The sequence below is a fragment of the Nuphar pumila genome, chromosome 1 (genome assembly GCF_984573655.1).
Source record: "Nuphar pumila chromosome 1, dmNupPumi1.hap1.1, whole genome shotgun sequence".
NCBI lineage: Eukaryota > Viridiplantae > Streptophyta > Magnoliopsida > Nymphaeales > Nymphaeaceae > Nuphar > Nuphar pumila.
In genome coordinates, this window is record NC_143249.1 from 161,423,339 (window position 1) to 161,442,311 (window position 18,973).

Consider the following 18,973-nt stretch of genomic DNA (forward strand, 5'->3'; position numbering starts at 1 on the left):
CATAAAAGCCTAAAATACCTCTTTTCTCAAAAAGAACTCAATATGCGGCAACGACGATGGCTGGAATTCCTCAAAGATTATGAATTCACGCTTTCCTATCACCCTGGAAAGGCGAATGTTGTAGCAGATGCCCTTAGTCGCAAGACTGTTGGCACTCTGGCCAGCCTAACCGGACAATGGAAGTTGATGGAGGATTTCGTCAAGTGGAAGCCATTTTTGGCTGATTCAGGTAGAATCAAAATGTCATGTTTGACGATCCACATTGAGTTCCTCGATCGCATCGTAGCCGAACAGTTCAAGGATCCCCAGTACTTGGAATTGAAAGCTCGTGCTGAAAAAGATAACACTTTCTTCCATTTGAAAGAAGATGGAGGAATATGGATGGAAGAAAGAATTTGGGTTCCAAATAACCCTGAGCTAAGACAGGAAGTACTCCAGGAGGCCCATAGTAGCAAATATACTATCCACCCTGGGGGTACAAAGATGTTCCGAGATTTGCAGAGAAAGTACTGGTGGAAGGGTATGAAGCGTGATGTGGCTACGTTTGTCTCGAAGTGTTTGATCTGCCAGCAAGTTAAGATCGAACATCAGCGACCTGGTGGAAAGATGCAACGGATCGAGATTCCAGAATGGAAATGGGAAGGCATTACGATGGATTTCATCGTTGGATTGCCTCGATCCAAGAGACAACATGACTCAATATGGGTGATCGTGGACAGACTCACCAAGTCTGCTCATTTTCTGCCAATCAACACTCGATACTCAACTGAACGATTGGCAGAGATCTACATTCGGGAAATCGTTAGACTCCATGGAGTGCCGATTTCGATCATATCTGATCGTGACCCGAAGTTCACCTCTCACTTTTGGGAGCAGCTTCAGAAAGCCCTGGGGACGAAACTCAAGTTCAGTACAGCATTCCATCCCCAAACAGATGGGCAATCAGAACGAACCATACAGACTCTTGAAGATATGCTCAGAGCCTGTATGCTGGAATGGAAAGGTGATTGGGATTCCCACCTAGCGTTGGCTGAATTTGCTTATAATAATAGCCACCACGCTAGCATTGGGATGGCGCCGTATGAAGCCTTGTATGGACGACCCTGTAGATCACAAATCCATTGGGGTGAAGTGGGTGAGCGAACCTTGGACTCGCCCATTGTGTTGCAGCATTATACTGAGCAAGTCCACATGATCAGAAAGAAGCTACTGACTGCTCAGAGTCGACTGAAGAGCTACGCCGATCAGCGGCGTAGGGAACTCACTTTTGCGGTTGGAGATAAGGTTTTTATCAAGGTCTCTCCAACCAAGAGTGTGTTTCGTTTTGGAAAGAAGGGGAAGCTCAGCCCTAGATTCGTTGGTCCCTTCGAAGTTTTGAGCCGAATCGGAGAGACTGCCTACCAAGTAGCATTGCCACCACAATACGCGCAAATACATGATGTATTTCACGTATCAATGCTTCGAAAGTACGTTCATGATCCTTCTCATGTCATTCAACATGAGGACATTGACATCCGAGAAGATATGACGGTAGAAGAAAGGCCAGTGGAGATCATGGACCGACGAGAGCAAGTGCTAAGAACGAAGGTCATCCCACTTGTTAAAGTGAGATGGCAACATCACGGAGTCGATGATTGCACTTGGGAGCCCGAATCAGATATGCGGGATAAATATCCTGAACTCTTCACTTTGTAATCTTAACTGAATTTCGCGGACGAAATTCCTTTAAGGGGGTAATGATGTAAGACCCGCAATTTTTCAGAAAATATCTGAATAAAATTCATGAGGCATTTACCGGTAAAAATAGCATTTCTTCTCAGAATGCGAAACGAATCAATTCCTGCGAGCCAGTTATACTTAGGGTATTCGTCGAATTGCGAATATATGCTCAAATACTCGGGAAGCCATAACTTCCTAACTAAACGAAATCAATAGATTCGTACGAGCCAACTTTCTTAGTTACGTCAATACGAAGAAAATGGCGTACTCAGAATTTTTCGGAAAAAATCGCCGGAAACCCGAAATTCTTGCGGGACCCACGGAAATATTGGTGGGACCCACAGAAATATTCCTCAGAAAATATCTGGTGGGACCCACAAAAATATCCCATGGAATATCCAAGTGGGCCCCACACCAAGGAACCTCTTGGAATTAAAAAGAAGCCAAGGGGGTAGTTTGGGCATGGAAAAACCCAAGAGGAGGTGGGCTTGGGCTATAAATAGCCCTCCCCACTCTCTCTCTTCTCATAAAAATCGACCCCCTCTCTCTCTTGCCTTCTCTCTCTCTCCTAAACCTCCCCTACCTAGCCTAGCCCACCTGAGCCCACCTGACCTGGTCTGAGCCTGCCTGACTTAGCCTGAGCCTGCCTGACCTGGTCCTAACCCACCTGACCTGGGTCTGAACCCACTTGACCTGGTCCAAACCCAGTTGACTTGACTTGAACCTAGTTGGGTTTAAAGTCAAAGTCAAAGTCCTTTTTGGTCCAGATTCCGGTTTGGATTTCTGAACCCAGACTTAGCCTACTTGAGCTGAGTTCGAACCTGCTGAACCCAGTTGACTTGGATTGAACCCTGTTAGGTTCAAACCACTTAGGTTGAGTAGCTTGACCTGCTCTACCTCTTTCTCAACTAAGTCAGCTTCATCTGACTTAGTCTGACCTCTCGAAGGAAGGCTCGAAGCCAAAGAAGCAACCCGGAGCCGTTTCTTCCACGATTTGAGGTAAGTTCGCTTCGTTGATCCATCTCTCTCAAGTATTTGACTGTTTGTATATAGAATATACTTTCTGAAGTAGTATCTTGCTTTAGTTCTTGGTTGAGCCCTCTAGGACACTTCGGTGTTCACGCGCTCGCCTCGTAACTATCGTCGGATATATATGTTCGAATACGCAGTATATGCGTTCTTCAAAATAGTATCTCACCCTAGTTCTTGGTTGAGCCCTCTAGGACACTTCGGTGTTCACTCGCTCGCCTCGTAACTATCGTTGGATACAGATCTAGGTGTATATCTGCTGATACTGCCGACGCGTCTTATATCGCACAGGCCATGTAATTTACCTTTGCCGTCGCGTCGTATGATGCCAAGGCTCCCTGCTTTCTGTACTTCCGATTACTGCACTTCCGATTATGCATTTACTTACGCCGTCGCGTCGAACGATGCCAAGGCTCCTGCTTTCTGCAATGTCTTTACTTACGCCGTCGCGTCGAACGATGCCAAGGCTTCTGCTTTGTTATATATGTAGAATATTTCGTTCAGTTACACACCCTGAACAATAGTATATGCATTTCTTTACGCCGCCGCTGTATAAAGCACAGGCTTCTGCTTATATTACATATATGGCGCGTAAGTGAGCGTTCAAACGGAGATCAACTCCAAAATCGCCCATGCGATTCCCTTACCGCTCCTCGTACAAGATTCTGCTTGACGAATGAAGCCCCTATTGGAAAGGCTTCGCCTTTTGGCAAAATGCTCTTTACGTAAAGACTAAATCAATTACGTATGGCCTAGCTATGGCCCAAGGTTCCTGCAACCTTGATGGATGCAAAGTACGCACAACGGTGCGCATCCATTTCCCGAGTTAAGCGTAGCGATTTCCCACCAAAGAGGGGAGATGCCGCTGAAATGGATAAAAGAAACGCACGCTTTCTCCGTAAAAGAGAGGAAGTGCTGCTGAAATTCCTGAAGGAGCTAAGAATGGCTCAGAAAGAACGTAGCAGAAGTGCTACCCAGTTATGAAACGCCTTCTACAATGTAGAAAGGTTCGTCGCACCACTGCCGGTAGAGCAGAGAAGGTGTTGACAGAATGGTTGGCAGAAGAGCTGCCAAAACCAGTTAAGTGGCACAATGATGTCCTTTGTTGGAACGATGTCAGAATGACTCGTCTCCCTGACACCTGCAAGGGCATCATACTTGTAAGAGCCGTTGCGCCAAAGTAGTGGTAGCGCCTTGACGAGGTCCTGAGCTCGTTGCGTAAAAATACGCCGAGTAGCCGATCCGTAGAGATCGAGTCATGTGCATGCTCATTGAGAATTATCAGACAACCAGACTCGTAAGGGCCGCTGAGCCGGAGTGTGTTGTTTCCACCGAAAGAGGTGAAGTGCTCGTCAAGGCCGAAGTGCCGAGAGCAGAGTTAAGCATGCATATGAATAAAACCTTTGTTCCACGGTGAAAACCGTGTGGTTGATTGGGGTCGGGTACATACTTCTCAAAGGCTGCTCTATAGGCATGCAATGTTCGTCAAGTAATTGTAAGACCGGCAGGCCCCTTTCAGAATTTCTCACCGAGGAAGATGGTGATGGCGCAGCCTTGAGTGACATGTATTTTACCCGAACCTGATAGAGTTCATTGATGGCCTTCGTCACTCAGAGGTATGGAGGTCGTGGTTATCCTTAAATATCTAAGGATTGAACCCAACTACTGCAGTAGCAGAATGCATTCAGATACCTAGTAAGGATCTCTTCCGGTATGCTGTACCGTCCTACTAGGGGGATGGGGTCAACAGGCCTCTGGGGTATCTAAAATACATAGAATAATCAACCCCCAGATCGTCGCGTTGTCGCCCAGATATGAGTCCCCTAAGCCCAGGGGGAGGTGCAATTATCGAAACAAAGCATTAGCTTAGGTACAGCGCTACTTTGAATGTATGAGTGGATGACGTTGTTGAGTCAGTCCTGCATAACCTTTGTGAAGGTGTCATGGTCGGTATACTACTGGACCGATTGGGAAAGAACCCCATTGATATCCGTACGACTAAGTGAAGCTCGGAGAGCTGTCCTTAGATTCGTAGGATACGGATGTGCCAAGCATAAAGGCTTGAGCTAGGACATCCATTCGTGACTCTGAGGAAGTCAAGGCTAAGTCGTAGAGACTTGAGAGGTTATTCTAACTCACAGCCCTGAAGAGGCTTATGCGAAGTCATGACGACTTGCGTGGATATTCAACTCATAGCCCTGATGAGGCTTGTACGATATACGCTAAGTCATGGAGGCTTGAGCGTCGTATTACGAACTGCGACCCTGAGTGGTCTATGCATTTACTTGAGTTGAATAGATAGGTGTTTGCCTACTTACCAGACCATCAGTGGTTCTGACCCCGTTTAATGGGGATTTCAGGTGTTGAACCTGCGTGGCGATATGCGGAGCAAGGCGGCATCAAGTTCCAGGGTTTCTCTAGACAGAGTTGTACTGCTTCCTTTTTATTGAACCTACACTGCTTTCCTAAGCAGTAGTGTTGTAATAAACATATGTTTTCGATAAAATGGAACACTTTGGTGGTCAATGAGCTGCTTGGCCACATACCTGCAACGTGCTCGGAGTTTTCTAAAACCGACGACTCATTATCGTCTTATTCCGCTGCTAAAAAGCTTTTCTAAGTTCCGCTGCAAAGAAAAAAAAAAAGAAATCCATGAAAATTTTAACTTAGCTTTGTTTTGGAAATCCGGGGCGTTACAGCCGGCACCCGACACGAGCCGCGGCGTGCGACAAACGCAGCAGTTCCGGCTCGCCCGACCGTAACTTGGCACGCCGATGTCGGAATTCGGCGATTTTCGTGGCCACGGAAAGCTCGTTTCGCTGGCTACGACATGGCGAACAGACAAAGTCGGTTCGGGACCGTTTCGAAAGCCGTTTAAGTTCGTTTCGGGCGTTTTGCGGGGCCGTTTCTATGACGGCTAGTCGGTTCGTGCGTTGCAGCCCCCACGGCTCCCGCGTGCGGCATAAGAGCATTTTTTCGCGCAACATGTAACGGGTGCGATTATACCAACACTAAAGCACCGGATCCCATCAGAACTCTGAAGTTAAGCGTGCTTGGGTGAGAGTAGTATTGGGATGGGTGACCTCTTGGGAAGTCCTCGTGTTGCACTCTCTTTTTGCCTTCGGTGCTTTTTTGTCGTCGACACCAACCTCCGACCTTCTTTTCACTTTCCGTAACACACCGTGTCTGATCCATCGAGGTCTTCTGCTTCCTTTTCACCCTCGCGTTGCGCGCCGCAGCGCCGGCACCCGACACGAACCGCGGTGTTAGACAAACACAGCAGTTTCGGCTCGCCGGACCGTAACTTGGCACGCCGATGTCGGAATTCGGCGATTTTCGTGGTAACGGAAAGCTCGTTCCGCTGGCTACGACATGGCGAACAGACTAAGTCGGTTCGGGACCGTTTCGGAAGCCGTTTAAGCTCATTTTGGGCGTTTTTCGAGGTCGTTTCTATGACGGCTAGTCGGTTCGTGCGTTGCAGCCCCCACGGCTCCCGCGTGAGGCATAAGAGCATTTTTTCGCGCAACATGTAACGGGTGCGATTATACCAGCACTAAAGCACCGGATCCCATCAGAACTCTGAAGTTAAGCGTGCTTGGGTGAGAGTAGTATTGGGATGGGTGACCTTATGGGAGGTTCTCGTGTTGCACTCTCTTTTTGCCTTCGGCGCTTTTTTGTCGTCGGCACCAACCTCCGACCTTCTTTTCACTTCCCGCAACACACCGTATCTGATCCATCGAGGTCTTCTGCTTCCCTTTCACCCTCGCCTTGCGCGCCGCAGCGCCGGCACCCGACACGAGCCGCGGCGTGCGACAAACGTAGCAGTTCTGGCTCGCCGGACCGTAAGTTGGCACGCCGATGTCGGAATTCGGCTATTTTCGTGGCCACGGAAAGCTCGTTCCGCTGGCTACGACGTGTCGAACTGACAAAGTCGGTTCGGGACCGTTTCAGAGGCCGTTTAAGCTCGTTTCGGGTGTTTTTCGTGGCCGTTTCTATGACGACTAGTCGGTTCGTGCGTTGCAGCCCCCACGGCTCCCGCGTGAGGCATAAGAGCATTTTTTCGCGAAACATGTAACTGGTGCGATCATACCAGCACTAAAGCACTGGATCCCATCAGAACTCCGAAGTTAAGCGTGTTTGGGCGAGAGTAGTACTGGGATGGGTGACCTCCTGGGAAGTTCTCGTGCTGCATTCTCTTTTTGCCTTCGGCGCTTTTTTGTCGTCGGCACCAACCTCCAACCTTCTTTTCACTTCCCGCAACACACCGTATCTGATCCATCGAGGTCTTCTGCTTCCCTTTCACCCTCGCCGTGCGCGCCGCAGCGCCGGCACCCGACACGAGCCGCGGCGTGCGACAAACGCAGCAGTTCCGGGTCGCCGGACCGTAACTTGGCACGCCGATGTCGGAATTCGGCGATTTTCGTGGCCACGGAAAGCTCGTTCCGCTGGCTACGACGTGGCGAACAGACGAAGTCGGTTCGGGACCGTTTCGGATGCCGTTTAAGCTCGTTTCGGGCATTTTTCGGGGCCGTTTCTATGACGGCTAGTCGGTTCGTGCGTTGCGGCCCCCACGGCTCCCGCGTGAGGCATAAGAGCATTTTTTCGCGAAACATGTAACGGGTATGATCATACCAACACTAAAGCACTGGATCCCATCAGAACTCCGAAGTTAAGCGTGTTTGGGCGACAGTAGTACTGAGATGGGTGACCGCCTAGGAAGTCCTCGTGTTGCACTCTCTTTTTGCCTTCGGCGCTTTTTTGTCGTCGGCACCAACCTCCGACCTTCTTTTCACTTCCCGCAACACACCGTATCTGATCCATCGAGGTATTCTGCTTCCATTTCATCCTCGCCTTCCGCGCCGTAGCGCCGGCACCCGACACGAGCCGCAGCGTGCGACAAACGCAGTAGTTCCGGCTCGCCGGACCGTAACTTAACACGCCGATGTCGGAATTCGGCGATTTTCGTGGCCACAGAAAGCTCGTTCCGCTGGCTACGACATGGCAAACTGACAAAGTCGGTTCGGTACCGTTTCGGAAGCCGTTTAAGCTCGTTTTAGGCGTTTTTCGGGGTCGTTTCTATGACGGCTAGTCGGTTCATGCGTTGCAGCCGCCACGGCTCCCGCGTGAGGCATAAGAGCATTTTTTCGCGCAACATATAATGGGTGCGATCATACCAGCACTAAATCACCGGATCCCATCAGAACTCCGAAGTTAAGCGTGCTTGGGTGAGAGTAGTATTGGGATGGGTGACCTCCTGGGAAGTCCTCGTGTTGCACCCTTTTTTTGCCTTCGGCGCTTTTTTGTCGTCGGCACCAACCTCCGACCTTCTTTTCACTTCCCGCAACACATCGTATCTGATCCATCGAGGTCTTCTGCTTCCTTTTCACCCTCGCCTTGCGCGCCGCAGCGCCGGCACCCGACACAAACCGCGGTGTTAGACAAACACAGCAGTTTCGGCTCGCCGGACCGTAACTTGGCACGCCGATGTCGGAATTCGGCGATTTTCGTGGCTACGGAAAGCTCGTTCCGCTGGCTACGACGTGGCGAACACACGAAGTCAGTTCGGGACCGTTTCGGAAGCCGCTTAAGCTCGTTTCGGGCGTTTTTCAGGGTCGTTTCTATGACAGCTAGTCGGTTCGTGCGTTGCAGCCCCCACGGCTCCCGCGTGAGGCATAAGAGCATTTTTTCGCGAAACATGTAACGGGTGTGATCATACCAGCACTAAAGCACTGGATCCCATCAGAACTCCAAAGTTAAGCGTGTTTGGGCGAGAGTAGTACTGGGATGGGTGACCTCTTGGGAAGTCCTCGTGTTGCAATCTCTTTTTGCCTTCGGCGCTTTTTTGTCGTCGGCACCAACCTCCGACCTTCTTTTGACTTCCCGCAACACACCGCATCTGATCCATCGAGGTCTTCTGCTTCCCTTTCACCCTCGCCTTGCGCGCCGCAGCGCCGGCACCCGACACGAGCTGCGGCGTGCGACAAACGCAGCAGTTTTGGCTCGCCGGACCGTAACTTGGCACGCCGATGTCGGAATTCAGCGATTTTCGTGGCCACAGAAAGCTCGTTCCGCTGGCTACGATGTGTCGAACTGACAAAGTCGTTTCGTGATCGTTTCGGAGGCCGTTTAAGCTCGTTTCGGGTGTTTTTCAGGGCCGTTTCTATGACGGCTAGTCGGTTCGTGCGTTGCAGCCCCCACGGCTCCCGCGTGAGGCATAAACGCATTTTTTCGCAAAACATGTAACAGGAGTGATCATACCAACACTAAAGCACCGGATCCCATCAGAACTCCGAAGTTAAGCGTGTTTGGGTGAGAGTAGTACTGAGATGGGTGACCTCCTGAGAAGTCCTCGTGTTGCACTCTCTTTTTGCCTTCGGCGCTTTTTTGTCGTCGGCACCAACCTCCGACCTTCTTTTCACTTCCCGCAACACACCGTATCTGATCCATCGAGGTCTTCTGCTTCCATTTCACCCTCGCCTTGCGCGCCGCAGCGCCAGCACCCGACACGAGCCGCAGCGTGCGACAAACGCAGCAGTTCCGGCTCGCCGGACCGTAACTTAACACGCCGATCTCGGAATTCGGCGATTTTCATGGCCACGGAAAGCTCGTTCCGCTGGCTACGACATGGCAAACTGACAAAGTCGGTTCGGGACCGTTTCGGAAGCCGTTTAAGCTCGTTTCGGGCATTGTTCGAGGCCGTTTCTATGACGGCTAGTCGGTTCGTGCGTTGCAGCCGCCACGGCTCCCGCGTGAGGCATAAGAGCATTTTTTCGCGCAACATGTAGCGGGTGCGATCATACCAGCACTAAAGCACCGGATCCCATCAGAACTTCGAAGTTAAGCATGTTTGGGCGAGACTAGTACTGCGATGGGTGACCTCTTGGGAAGTCCTCGTGTTGCACTCTCTTTTTGCCTTCGGCGCTTTTTTGTCATCGGCACCAACCTCCGACCTTCTTTTCACTTCCCGCAACACACCGTATCTGATCCATCGAGGTCTTCTGCTTCTTTTTCACCGTCGCCTTGCGCGCCGCAGCGCCGGCACCCGACACGAGCCGCGGCGTGCGACAAACGCAGCAGTTCCGGCTCGCCCGACCGTAACTTGGCACGCCGATGTCGGAATTCGGCGATTTTCGTGGCCACGGAAAGCTCGTTCCGCTGGCTACGACATGGCGAACAGACAAAGTCGGTTCGGGACCGTTTCGAAAGCCGTTTAAGTTCGTTTCGGGCGTTTTGCGGGGCCGTTTCTATGACGGCTAGTCGGTTCGTGCGTTGCAGCCCCCACGGCTCCCGCGTGAGGCATAAGAGCATTTTTTCGCGCAACATGTAACGGGTGCGATTATACCAGCACTAAAGCACCGGATCCCATCAGAACTCTGAAGTTAAGCGTGCTTGGGTGAGAGTAGTATTGGGATGGGTGACCTCCTGGGAAGTCCTCGTGTTGCACTCTCTTTTTGCCTTCGGTGCTTTTTTGTCGTCGACACCATCCTCCGACCTTCTTTTCACTTTCCGTAACACACCGTGTCTGATTCATCGAGGTCTTCTGCTTCCTTTTCACCCTCGCGTTGCGCGCCGTTGCGCCGGCACCCGACACGAACCGCGGTGTTAGACAAACACAGCAGTTTCGGCTCGCCGGACCGTAACTTGGCACGCCGATGTCGAAATTCGGCGATTTTCGTGGTAACGGAAAGCTCGTTCCGCTGGCTACGACATGGCGAACAGACTAAGTCGGTTCGGGACCGTTTCGGAAGCCGTTTAAGCTCATTTTGGGCGTTTTTCGAGGTCGTTTCTATGACGGCTAGTCGGTTCGTGCGTTGCAGCCCCCACGGCTCCCGCGTGAGGCATAAGAGCATTTTTTCGCGCAACATGTAACGGGTGCGATTATACCAGCACTAAAGCACCGGATCCCATCAGAACTCTGAAGTTAAGCGTGCTTGGGTGAGAGTAGTATTGGGATGGGTGACCTTATGGGAGGTTCTCGTGTTGCACTCTCTTTTTGCCTTCGGCGCTTTTTTGTCGTCGGCACCAACCTCCGACCTTCTTTTCACTTCCCGCAACACACCGTATCTGATCCATCGAGGTCTTCTGCTTCCCTTTCACCCTCGCCTTGCGCGCCGCAGCGCCGACACCCGACACGAGCCGCGGCGTGCGACAAACGTAGCAGTTCTGACTCGCCGGACCGTAAGTTGGCACGCCGATGTCGGAATTCGGCTATTTTCGTGGCCACGGAAAGCTCGTTCCGCTGGCTACGACGTGTCGAATTGACAAAGTCGGTTCGGGACCGTTTCGGAGGCCGTTTAAGCTCGTTTCGGGTGTTTTTCGGGGCCGTTTCTATGACGGCTAGTCGGTTCGTGCGTTGCAGCCCCCACGGCTCCCGCGTGAGGCATAAGAGCATTTTTTCGCGAAACATGTAACGGGTGCGATCATACCAGCACTAAAGCACTGGATCCCATCAGAACTCCGAAGTTAAGCGTGTTTGGGCGAGAGTAGTACTGGGATGGGTGACCTCCTGGGAAGTTCTCGTGCTGCACTCTCTTTTTGCCTTCGGCGCTTTTTTGTCGTCGGCACCAACCTCCAACCTTCTTTTCACTTCCCGCAACACACTGTATCTGATCCATCGAGGTCTTCTGCTTCCTTTTGACTCTCGCCTTGCGCGCCGCAGCGCCGGCACCCGACACGAGCCGCGGCGTGCGACAAACACAGCAGTTCCGACTCGCCGGACCGTAACTTGGCACGCCGATGTCGGAATTCGGCGATTTTCGTGGCCACGGAAAGCTCGTTCCGCTGGCTACGACGTGGCAAACAGACAGAGTCGGTTCAGGACCGTTTCGGAGACCGTTTAAGCTCGTTTCGGGTGTTTTTCACGGCCGTTGCTATGACGGCTAGTCGGTTCGTGCGTTGCGGCCCCCACGGCTCCTGCATGAGGCATAAGAGCATTTTTTCGCGAAACATGTAACGGGTATGATCATACCAACACTAAAGCACTGGATCCCATCAGAACTCCGAAGTTAAGCGTGTTTGGGCGAGAGTAGTACTGAGATGGGTGACCGCCTAGGAAGTCCTCGTGTTGCACTCTCTTTTTGCCTTCGGCGCTTTTTTGTCGTCGGCACCTACCTTCGACCTTCTTTTCACTTCCCGCAACACACCGTATCTGATCCATCGAGGTATTCTGCTTCCATTTCACCCTCGCCTTCCGCGCCGTAGCGCCGGCACCCGACACGAGCCGCAGCGTGCGACAAACGCAGTAGTTCCGGCTCGCCGGACCGTAACTTAACACGCCGATGTCGGAATTCGGCGATTTTCGTGGCCACAGAAAGCTCGTTCCGCTGGCTACGACATGGCGAACTGACAAAGTCGGTTCGGTACCGTTTCGGAAGCCGTTTAAGCTCGTTTTGGGCGTTTTTCGGGGTCGTTTCTATGACGGCTAGTCGGTTCGTGCGTTGCAGCCGCCACGGCTCCCGCGTGAGGCATAAGAGCATTTTTTTGCGCAACACATAACGGGTGCGATCATACCAGCACTAAATCACCGGATCCCATCAGAACTCCGAAGTTAAGCGTGCTTGGGTGAGAGTAGTATTGGGATGGGTGACCTCCTGGGAAGTCCTCGTGTTGCACGCTCTTTTTGCCTTCGGCGCTTTTTTGTCGTCGGCACCAACCTCCGACCTTCTTTTCACTTCCCGCAACACATCGTATCTGATCCATCGAGGTCTTCTGCTTCCTTTTCACCCTCGCCTTGCGCGCCGCAGCGCCGGCACCCGACACGAACCGCTGTGTTAGACAAACACTACAGTTTCGGCTCGCCGGACCGTAACTTGGCACGCCGATGTCGGAATTCGGCGATTTTCGTGGCCACGGAAAGCTCGTTCCGCTGGCTACGACGTGGCGAACACACGAAGTCAGTTCGGGACCGTTTCGGAAGCCGCTTAAGCTCGTTTCGGGCGTTTTTCAGGGTCGTTTCTATGACGGCTAGTCGGTTCGTGCGTTGCAGCCCCCACGGCTCCCGCGTGAGGCATAAGAGCATTTTTTTCGCGAAACATGTAACGGGTGTGATCATACCAGCACTAAAGCACTGGATCCCATCAGAACTCCAAAGTTAAGCGTGTTTGGGCGAGAGTAGTACTGGGATGGGTGACCTCTTGGGAAGTCCTCGTGTTGCAATCGCTTTTTGCCTTCGGCGCTTTTTTGTCGTCGGCACCAACCTCCGACCTTCTTTTGACTTCCCGCAACACACCGCATCTGATCCATCGAGGTCGTCTGCTTCCCTTTCACCCTCGCCTTGCGCGCCGCAGCGCCGGCACCCGACACGAGCCGCGGCGTGCGACAAACGCAGCAGTTTCGGCTCGCCGGACCGTAACTTGGCACGCCGATGTCGGAATTCAGCGATTTTCGTGGCCACAGAAAGCTCGTTCCGCTGGCTACGATGTGTCGAACTGACAAAGTCGTTTCGGGATCGTTTCGGAGGCCGTTTAAGCTCGTTTCGGGTGTTTTTCAGGGCCGTTTCTATGACGGCTAGTCGGTTCGTGCGTTGCAGCCCCCACGGCTCCCGCGTGAGGCAAAACGCATTTTTTCGCAAAACATGTAACAGGAGTGATCATACCAACACTAAAGCACCGGATCCCATCAGAACTTCGAAGTTAAGCGTGTTTGGGTGAGAGTACTACAGAGATGGGTGACCTCCTGAGAAGTCCTCGTGTTGCACTCTCTTTTTGCCTTCGGCGCTTTTTTGTCGTCGGCACCAACCTCCGACCTTCTTTTCACTTCCCGCAACACACCGTATCTGATCTATCGAGGTCTTCTGCTTCTTTTTCACCGTCGCCTTGCGCGCCGCAGCGCCGGCACCCGACACGAGCCGCGGCGTGCGACAAACGCAGCAGTTCCGGCTCGCCAGACCGTAACTTGGCACGCCGATGTCGGAATTCGGCGATTTTCGTGGCCACTGAAAGCTCGTTTCGCTGGCTACGACGTGTCGAACGACTAAGTCGTTTCGGGACCGTTTCGGAAGCCGTTTAAGCTCGTTTCGGGCGTTTTTCGGGGCCGTTTCTATGACAGCTAGTTGCTTCATGCGTTGCAGCGCCCACGGCTCCCGCGTGAGGCATAAGAGCATTTTTTCGCGAAACATGTAACAGGTAAGATCATACCAGCACTAAAGCAATGGATCACATCAGAACTCCGAAGTTAAGCGTGTTTGGGCGGGAGTAGTACTGGGATGGGTGACCTCCTGGGAAGTTCTCGTGTTGCACTCTCTTTTTGCCTTCGGCGCTTTTTTGTCGTCGGCACCAACCTCCGACCTTCTTTTCACTTCCCGCAACACACTGTATCTGATCCATCTAGGTCTTCTGCTTCTATTTCACCCTCGTCTTGCGCGCCGCAGCGCCGGCACCCGACACGAGCCGCGGCATGCGACAAACGCAGCAGTTCAGGCTCGCCGGACCGTAACTTAGCACGCCGAAGTCGGAATTCGGCGATTTTCGTGGCCACTGAAAGCTCGTTCCGCTGGCTACGACATGGCGAACAGACGAAGTCGGTTCGGGACCGTTTTGAAATCCGTTTAAGCTCGTTTCGGGCGTTTTTCGGGGCCCTTTTCTATGACAGCTAGTTGCTTCATGCGTTGTAGCGCCCACGGCTCCCGCGTGAGGCATAAGAGCATTTTTTCGCGCAACATGTAACGGGTGCGATTATACCAGCACTAAAGCACCGGATCCCATCAGAATTCTGAAGTTAAGCGTGCTTGGGTGAGAGTAGTATTGGGATGGGTGACCTCCTTGGAAGTCCTCGTGTTGCACTCTCTTTTTGCCTTCGACGCTTTTTTGTCGTCGGCACCAACCTCCGACCTTCTTTTCACTTTCCGTAACACACCGTATCTGATCCATCGAGGTCTTCTGCTTCCTTTTCACCCTCGCCTTGCGCGCCGCAACGCCGGCACCCGACACGAACCGCGGTGTTAGACATGCACAGCAGTTTCGGCTCGCCGGACCGTAACTTAGCACGCCGATGTCGGAATTCGGCGATTTTCGTGGTAACGGAAAGCTCGTTCCGCTGGCTACGACATGGCGAACAGACAAAGTCGGTTCGGGACCGTTTCAGAAGCCGTTTAAGCTCGTTTCGGGCGTTTTTCGAGGTCGTTTCTATGACGGCTAGTCGGTTCGTGCGTTGCAGCCCCCACGGCTCCCGCGTGAGGCATAAGAGCATTTTTTCGCGCAACATGTAACAGGTGCGATTATACTAGCACTAAAGCACTGGATCCCATCAGAACTCTGAAGTTAAGCGTGCTTGGGTGAGAGTAGTATTGGGATGGGTGACCTTATGGGAAGTTCTCGTGTTGCACTCTCTTTTTGCCTTCGGCGTTTTTTGTCGTCGGCACCAACCTCCGACCTTGTTTTCACTTTCCGTAACACACCGTATCTGATCCATCGAGGTCTTCTGCTTCCTTTTCACCCTCGCCTTGCGCGCCGCAGCGCCGGCACCCGACACGAACCGCGGTGTTAGACAAACACAGCAGTTTCGGCTCGCCAGACCGTAACTTGGCACGCCGATGTCGGAATTCTGCGATTTTCGTGGCCACGGAAAGCTCGTTCCGCTGGCTACGACGTGGCGAACAGACGAAGTCGGTTCGGGACCGTTTCGGATGCCGTTTAAGCTCGTTTCGGGCGTTTTTCGGGGCCGTTTCTATGACGGCTAGTCGGTTCGTGCGTTGCGGCCCCCACGGCTCCCGCGTGAGGCATAAGAGCATTTTTTCGCGCAACATGTAACGGGTGCGATCATACCAGCACTAAAGCACCGGATCCCATCAGAACTCCGAAGTTAAGCGTGCTTGGGCAAGAGTAGTACTGGGATGGGTGACCTCCTGGGAAGTCCTCGTGTTGCACTCTTTTTTTGCCTTCGGCGCTTTTTTGTCGTCGGCACCAACCTTCGACCTTCTTTTCACTTCCCGCAACACACCGTATCTGATCCATCGAGGTCTTCTGCTTCCCTTTCAACCTCGCCTTGCGCGCCGCAGCGCCGGCACCCGACACGAGCCGCGGCGTGCGACAAACGCAGCAGTTCCGGGTCGCCGGACCGTAACTTGGCACGCCGATGTCGGAATTCGGCGATTTTCGTGGCCACGGAAAGCTCGTTCCGCTGGCTACGACGTGGCGAACAGACGAAGTCGGTTCGGGATCGTTTCGGATGCCGTTTAAGCTCGTTTCGGGCGTTTTTCGGGGCCGTTTCTATGACGGCTAGTCGGTTCGTGCGTTGCGGCCCCCACGGCTCCCGCGTGAGGCATAAGAGCATTTTTTCGCGCAACATGTAACGGGTGCGATCATACCAGCACTAAAGCACCGGATCCCATCAGAACTTCAAAGTTAAGCGTGATTGGGCGAGAGTAGTACTGGGATGGGTGACCTCCTGGGAAGTCCTCGTGTTGCACTCTCTTTTTGCCTTCGGCGCTTTTTTATCGTCGGCACCAACCTCCGACCTTCTTTTCACTTCCCGCAACACACCGTATCTGATCCATCGAGGTCTTCTGCTTCCCTTTCACCCTCGCCGTGCGCGCCGCAGCGCCGGCACCCAACACGAGCCGCGGCGTGCGACAAACGCAGCAGTTCCGGGTCGCCGGACCGTAACTTGGCACGCCGATGTCGGAATTCGGCGATTTTCGTGGCCACGGAAAGCTTGTTCCGCTGGCTACGACGTGGCGAACAGACGAAGTCGGTTTGGGACCGTTTCGGATGCCGTTTAAGCTCATTTCAAGCATTTTTCGGGGCCGTTTCTATGACGGCTAGTCGGTTCGTGCGTTGCGGCCCCCACGGCTCCCGCGTGAGGCATAAGAGCATTTTTTCGCGCAACATGTAACGGGTGCGATCATACCAGCACTAAAGCACCGGATCCCATCAGAACTCCGAAGTTAAGCGTGCTTGGGCGAGAGTAGTACTGGGATGGGTGACCTCCTGGGAAGTCCTCGTGTTGCACTCTTTTTTTTGCCTTCGGCGCTTTTTTGTCGTCGGCACCAACCTTCGACCTTCTTTTCACTTCCCGCAACACACCGTATCTGATCCATCGAGGTCTTCTGCTTCCCTTTCACCCTCGCCTTGCGCGCCGCAGCGCCGGCACCCGACAGGAGCCGCGGCGTGCGACAAACGCAGCAGTTCCGGGTCGCCGGACCGTAACTTGGCACGCCGATGTCGGAATTCGGCGATTTTCGTGGCCACGGAAAGCTCGTTCCGCTGGCTACGACGTGGCGAACAGACGAAGTCGGTTCGGGACCGTTTCGGATGCCGTTTAAGCTCGTTTCGGGCGTTTTTCAGGGCCGTTTCTATGACGGCTAGTCGGTTCGTGCGTTGCGGCCCCCACGGCTCCCGCGTGAGGCATAAGAGCATTTTTTCGCGCAACATGTAACGGGTGCGATCATACCAGCACTAAAGCACCGGATCCCATCAGAACTCCGAAGTTAAGCGTGCTTGGGCGAGAGTAGTACTGGGATGGGTGACCTCCTGGGAAGTCCTCGTGTCGCTCTCTTTTTGCCTTCGGCGCTTTTTTGTCGTCGGCACCAACCTTCGACCTTCTTTTCACTTCCCGCAACACATCGTATCTGATCCATCGAGGTCTTCTGCTTCCCTTTCACCCTCGCCTTGCGCGCCGCAGCGCCGGCACCCGACATGAGCCGCGGCGTGCGACAAACGCAGCAGTTCCGGGTCGTCGGACCGTAACTTGGCACGCCGATGTCGGAATTCGGCGATTTTCGTGGCCACGGAAAGCTCGTTCCGCTGGCTACGACGTGGCGAACAGACGAAGTCGGTTCGGGACCGTTTCGGATGCCGTTTAAGCTCGTTTCGGGCGTTTTTCGGGGTCGTTTCTATGACGGCTAGTCGGTTCGTGCGTTGCGGCCCCCACGGCTCCCGCGTGAGGCATAAGAGCATTTTTTCGCGCAACATGTAACGAGTGCGATCATACCAGCACTAAAGCACCGGATCCCATCAGAACTCCGAAGTTAAGCGTGCTTGGGCGAGAGTAGTACTGGGATGGGTGACCTCCTGGGAAGTCCTCGTGTTGCACTCTTTTTTTGCCTTCGGCGCTTTTTTGTCGTCGGCACCAACCTTCGACCTTCTTTTCACTTCCCGCAACACACCGTATCTGATCCATCGAGGTCTTCTGCTTCCCTTTCACCCTCGCCTTGCGCGCCGCAGCGCCGGCAGCCGACACGAGCCGCGGCGTGCGACAAACGCAGCAGTTCCGGGTCGCCGGACCGTAACTTGGCACGCCGATGTCGGAATTCGGCGATTTTCGTTGCCACGGAAAGCTCGTTCCGCTGGCTACGATGTGGCGAACAGACGAAGTCGGTTCGGGACCGTTTCGGATGCCGTTTAAGCTCGTTTCGGGCGTTTTTCAGGGCCGTTTCTATGACGGCTAGTCGGTTCGTGCGTTGCGGCCCCCACGGCTCCCGCGTGAGGCATAAGAGCATTTTTTCGCGCAACATGTAACGGGTGCGATCATACCAGCACTAAAGCACCGGATCCCATCAGAACTCCGAAGTTAAGCGTGCTTGGGCGAGAGTAGTACTGGGATGGGTGACCTCCTGGGAAGTCCTCGTGTTGCACTCTTTTTTTGCCTTCGGCGCTTTTTTGTCGTCGGCACCAACCTCCGACCTTCTTTTCACTTCCCGCAACACACCGTATCTGATCCATCGAGGTCTTCTGCTTCCCTTTCACCCTCGCCGTGCGCGCCGCAGCGCCGGCACCCGACACGAGCCGCGGCGTGCGACAAACGCAGCAGTTCCGGGTCGCCGGACCGTAACTTGGCACGCCGATGTCGGAATTCGGCGATTTTCGTGGCCACGGAAAGCTCGTTCCGCTGGCTACGACGTGGCGAACAGACGAAGTCGGTTCGGGACCGTTTCGGATGCCGTTTAAGCTCGTTTCGGGCATTTTTCGGGGCCGTTTCTATGACGGCTAGTCGGTTCGTGCGTTGCGGCCCCCACGGCTCCCGCGTGAGGCATAAGAGCATTTTTTCGCGCAACATGTAACGGGTGCGATCATACCAGCACTAAAGCACCGGATCCCATCAGAACTCCGAAGTTAATCGTGCTTGGGTGAGAGTAGTACTGGGATGGGTGACCTCCTGGGAAGTCCTCGTGTTGCACTCTTTTTTTGCCTTCGGCGCTTTTTTGTCGTCGGCACCAACCTTCGACCTTCTTTTCACTTCCCGCAACACACCGTATCTGATCCATCGAGGTCTTCTGCTTCCCTTTCAC

At 53.4% G+C, this 18,973-nt stretch overlaps 20 non-coding genes and 5 pseudogenes across 20 annotated transcripts; all 25 read left to right on the forward strand.

Moving 5' to 3' along the window:
• Positions 1 to 5,740: 5,740 nt before the first annotated feature.
• LOC149849366 (5S ribosomal RNA) lies at positions 5,741 to 5,859 on the forward strand. The gene has a single exon (XR_016426367.1). It is a non-coding gene; the product is annotated as a 5S ribosomal RNA (ribosomal RNA).
• Positions 5,860 to 6,282: 423 nt separating this feature from the next.
• On the forward strand, positions 6,283 to 6,401 carry LOC149849367 (5S ribosomal RNA). Its single transcript, XR_016425876.1, has one exon. It is a non-coding gene; the product is annotated as a 5S ribosomal RNA (ribosomal RNA).
• A 423-nt stretch (positions 6,402 to 6,824) lies between these two features.
• LOC149849368 (5S ribosomal RNA) lies at positions 6,825 to 6,943 on the forward strand. Its single transcript, XR_016426000.1, has one exon. It is a non-coding gene; the product is annotated as a 5S ribosomal RNA (ribosomal RNA).
• Positions 6,944 to 7,366: 423 nt separating this feature from the next.
• On the forward strand, positions 7,367 to 7,485 carry LOC149849369 (5S ribosomal RNA; annotated as a pseudogene).
• Positions 7,486 to 7,908: 423 nt separating this feature from the next.
• LOC149849370 (5S ribosomal RNA) lies at positions 7,909 to 8,027 on the forward strand. Its single transcript, XR_016433943.1, has one exon. It is a non-coding gene; the product is annotated as a 5S ribosomal RNA (ribosomal RNA).
• A 423-nt stretch (positions 8,028 to 8,450) lies between these two features.
• LOC149849371 (5S ribosomal RNA) lies at positions 8,451 to 8,569 on the forward strand. The gene has a single exon (XR_016436185.1). It is a non-coding gene; the product is annotated as a 5S ribosomal RNA (ribosomal RNA).
• A 423-nt stretch (positions 8,570 to 8,992) lies between these two features.
• LOC149849372 (5S ribosomal RNA) lies at positions 8,993 to 9,111 on the forward strand. The gene has a single exon (XR_016426172.1). It is a non-coding gene; the product is annotated as a 5S ribosomal RNA (ribosomal RNA).
• A 423-nt stretch (positions 9,112 to 9,534) lies between these two features.
• LOC149849373 (5S ribosomal RNA) lies at positions 9,535 to 9,653 on the forward strand. Its single transcript, XR_016425997.1, has one exon. It is a non-coding gene; the product is annotated as a 5S ribosomal RNA (ribosomal RNA).
• Positions 9,654 to 10,076: 423 nt separating this feature from the next.
• LOC149849374 (5S ribosomal RNA) lies at positions 10,077 to 10,195 on the forward strand. Its single transcript, XR_016425846.1, has one exon. It is a non-coding gene; the product is annotated as a 5S ribosomal RNA (ribosomal RNA).
• A 423-nt stretch (positions 10,196 to 10,618) lies between these two features.
• On the forward strand, positions 10,619 to 10,737 carry LOC149849375 (5S ribosomal RNA). Its single transcript, XR_016425883.1, has one exon. It is a non-coding gene; the product is annotated as a 5S ribosomal RNA (ribosomal RNA).
• Positions 10,738 to 11,160: 423 nt separating this feature from the next.
• Positions 11,161 to 11,279, forward strand: LOC149849376 (5S ribosomal RNA). Its single transcript, XR_016434090.1, has one exon. It is a non-coding gene; the product is annotated as a 5S ribosomal RNA (ribosomal RNA).
• A 423-nt stretch (positions 11,280 to 11,702) lies between these two features.
• Positions 11,703 to 11,821, forward strand: LOC149849377 (5S ribosomal RNA). The gene has a single exon (XR_016426358.1). It is a non-coding gene; the product is annotated as a 5S ribosomal RNA (ribosomal RNA).
• A 423-nt stretch (positions 11,822 to 12,244) lies between these two features.
• Positions 12,245 to 12,363, forward strand: LOC149849378 (5S ribosomal RNA). The gene has a single exon (XR_016425854.1). It is a non-coding gene; the product is annotated as a 5S ribosomal RNA (ribosomal RNA).
• A 424-nt stretch (positions 12,364 to 12,787) lies between these two features.
• On the forward strand, positions 12,788 to 12,906 carry LOC149849379 (5S ribosomal RNA). The gene has a single exon (XR_016425848.1). It is a non-coding gene; the product is annotated as a 5S ribosomal RNA (ribosomal RNA).
• Positions 12,907 to 13,328: 422 nt separating this feature from the next.
• On the forward strand, positions 13,329 to 13,447 carry LOC149849380 (5S ribosomal RNA; annotated as a pseudogene).
• A 422-nt stretch (positions 13,448 to 13,869) lies between these two features.
• LOC149849381 (5S ribosomal RNA) lies at positions 13,870 to 13,988 on the forward strand (annotated as a pseudogene).
• Positions 13,989 to 14,412: 424 nt separating this feature from the next.
• LOC149849382 (5S ribosomal RNA) lies at positions 14,413 to 14,531 on the forward strand (annotated as a pseudogene).
• A 423-nt stretch (positions 14,532 to 14,954) lies between these two features.
• Positions 14,955 to 15,073, forward strand: LOC149849383 (5S ribosomal RNA; annotated as a pseudogene).
• A 422-nt stretch (positions 15,074 to 15,495) lies between these two features.
• On the forward strand, positions 15,496 to 15,614 carry LOC149849384 (5S ribosomal RNA). The gene has a single exon (XR_016427182.1). It is a non-coding gene; the product is annotated as a 5S ribosomal RNA (ribosomal RNA).
• Positions 15,615 to 16,037: 423 nt separating this feature from the next.
• Positions 16,038 to 16,156, forward strand: LOC149849385 (5S ribosomal RNA). The gene has a single exon (XR_016425944.1). It is a non-coding gene; the product is annotated as a 5S ribosomal RNA (ribosomal RNA).
• Positions 16,157 to 16,579: 423 nt separating this feature from the next.
• LOC149849386 (5S ribosomal RNA) lies at positions 16,580 to 16,698 on the forward strand. The gene has a single exon (XR_016426969.1). It is a non-coding gene; the product is annotated as a 5S ribosomal RNA (ribosomal RNA).
• A 424-nt stretch (positions 16,699 to 17,122) lies between these two features.
• Positions 17,123 to 17,241, forward strand: LOC149849387 (5S ribosomal RNA). The gene has a single exon (XR_016426640.1). It is a non-coding gene; the product is annotated as a 5S ribosomal RNA (ribosomal RNA).
• Positions 17,242 to 17,662: 421 nt separating this feature from the next.
• Positions 17,663 to 17,781, forward strand: LOC149849388 (5S ribosomal RNA). Its single transcript, XR_016426630.1, has one exon. It is a non-coding gene; the product is annotated as a 5S ribosomal RNA (ribosomal RNA).
• Positions 17,782 to 18,204: 423 nt separating this feature from the next.
• Positions 18,205 to 18,323, forward strand: LOC149849389 (5S ribosomal RNA). The gene has a single exon (XR_016426991.1). It is a non-coding gene; the product is annotated as a 5S ribosomal RNA (ribosomal RNA).
• Positions 18,324 to 18,746: 423 nt separating this feature from the next.
• LOC149849390 (5S ribosomal RNA) lies at positions 18,747 to 18,865 on the forward strand. Its single transcript, XR_016433559.1, has one exon. It is a non-coding gene; the product is annotated as a 5S ribosomal RNA (ribosomal RNA).
• The last annotated feature ends 108 nt before the right edge of the window (positions 18,866 to 18,973 follow it).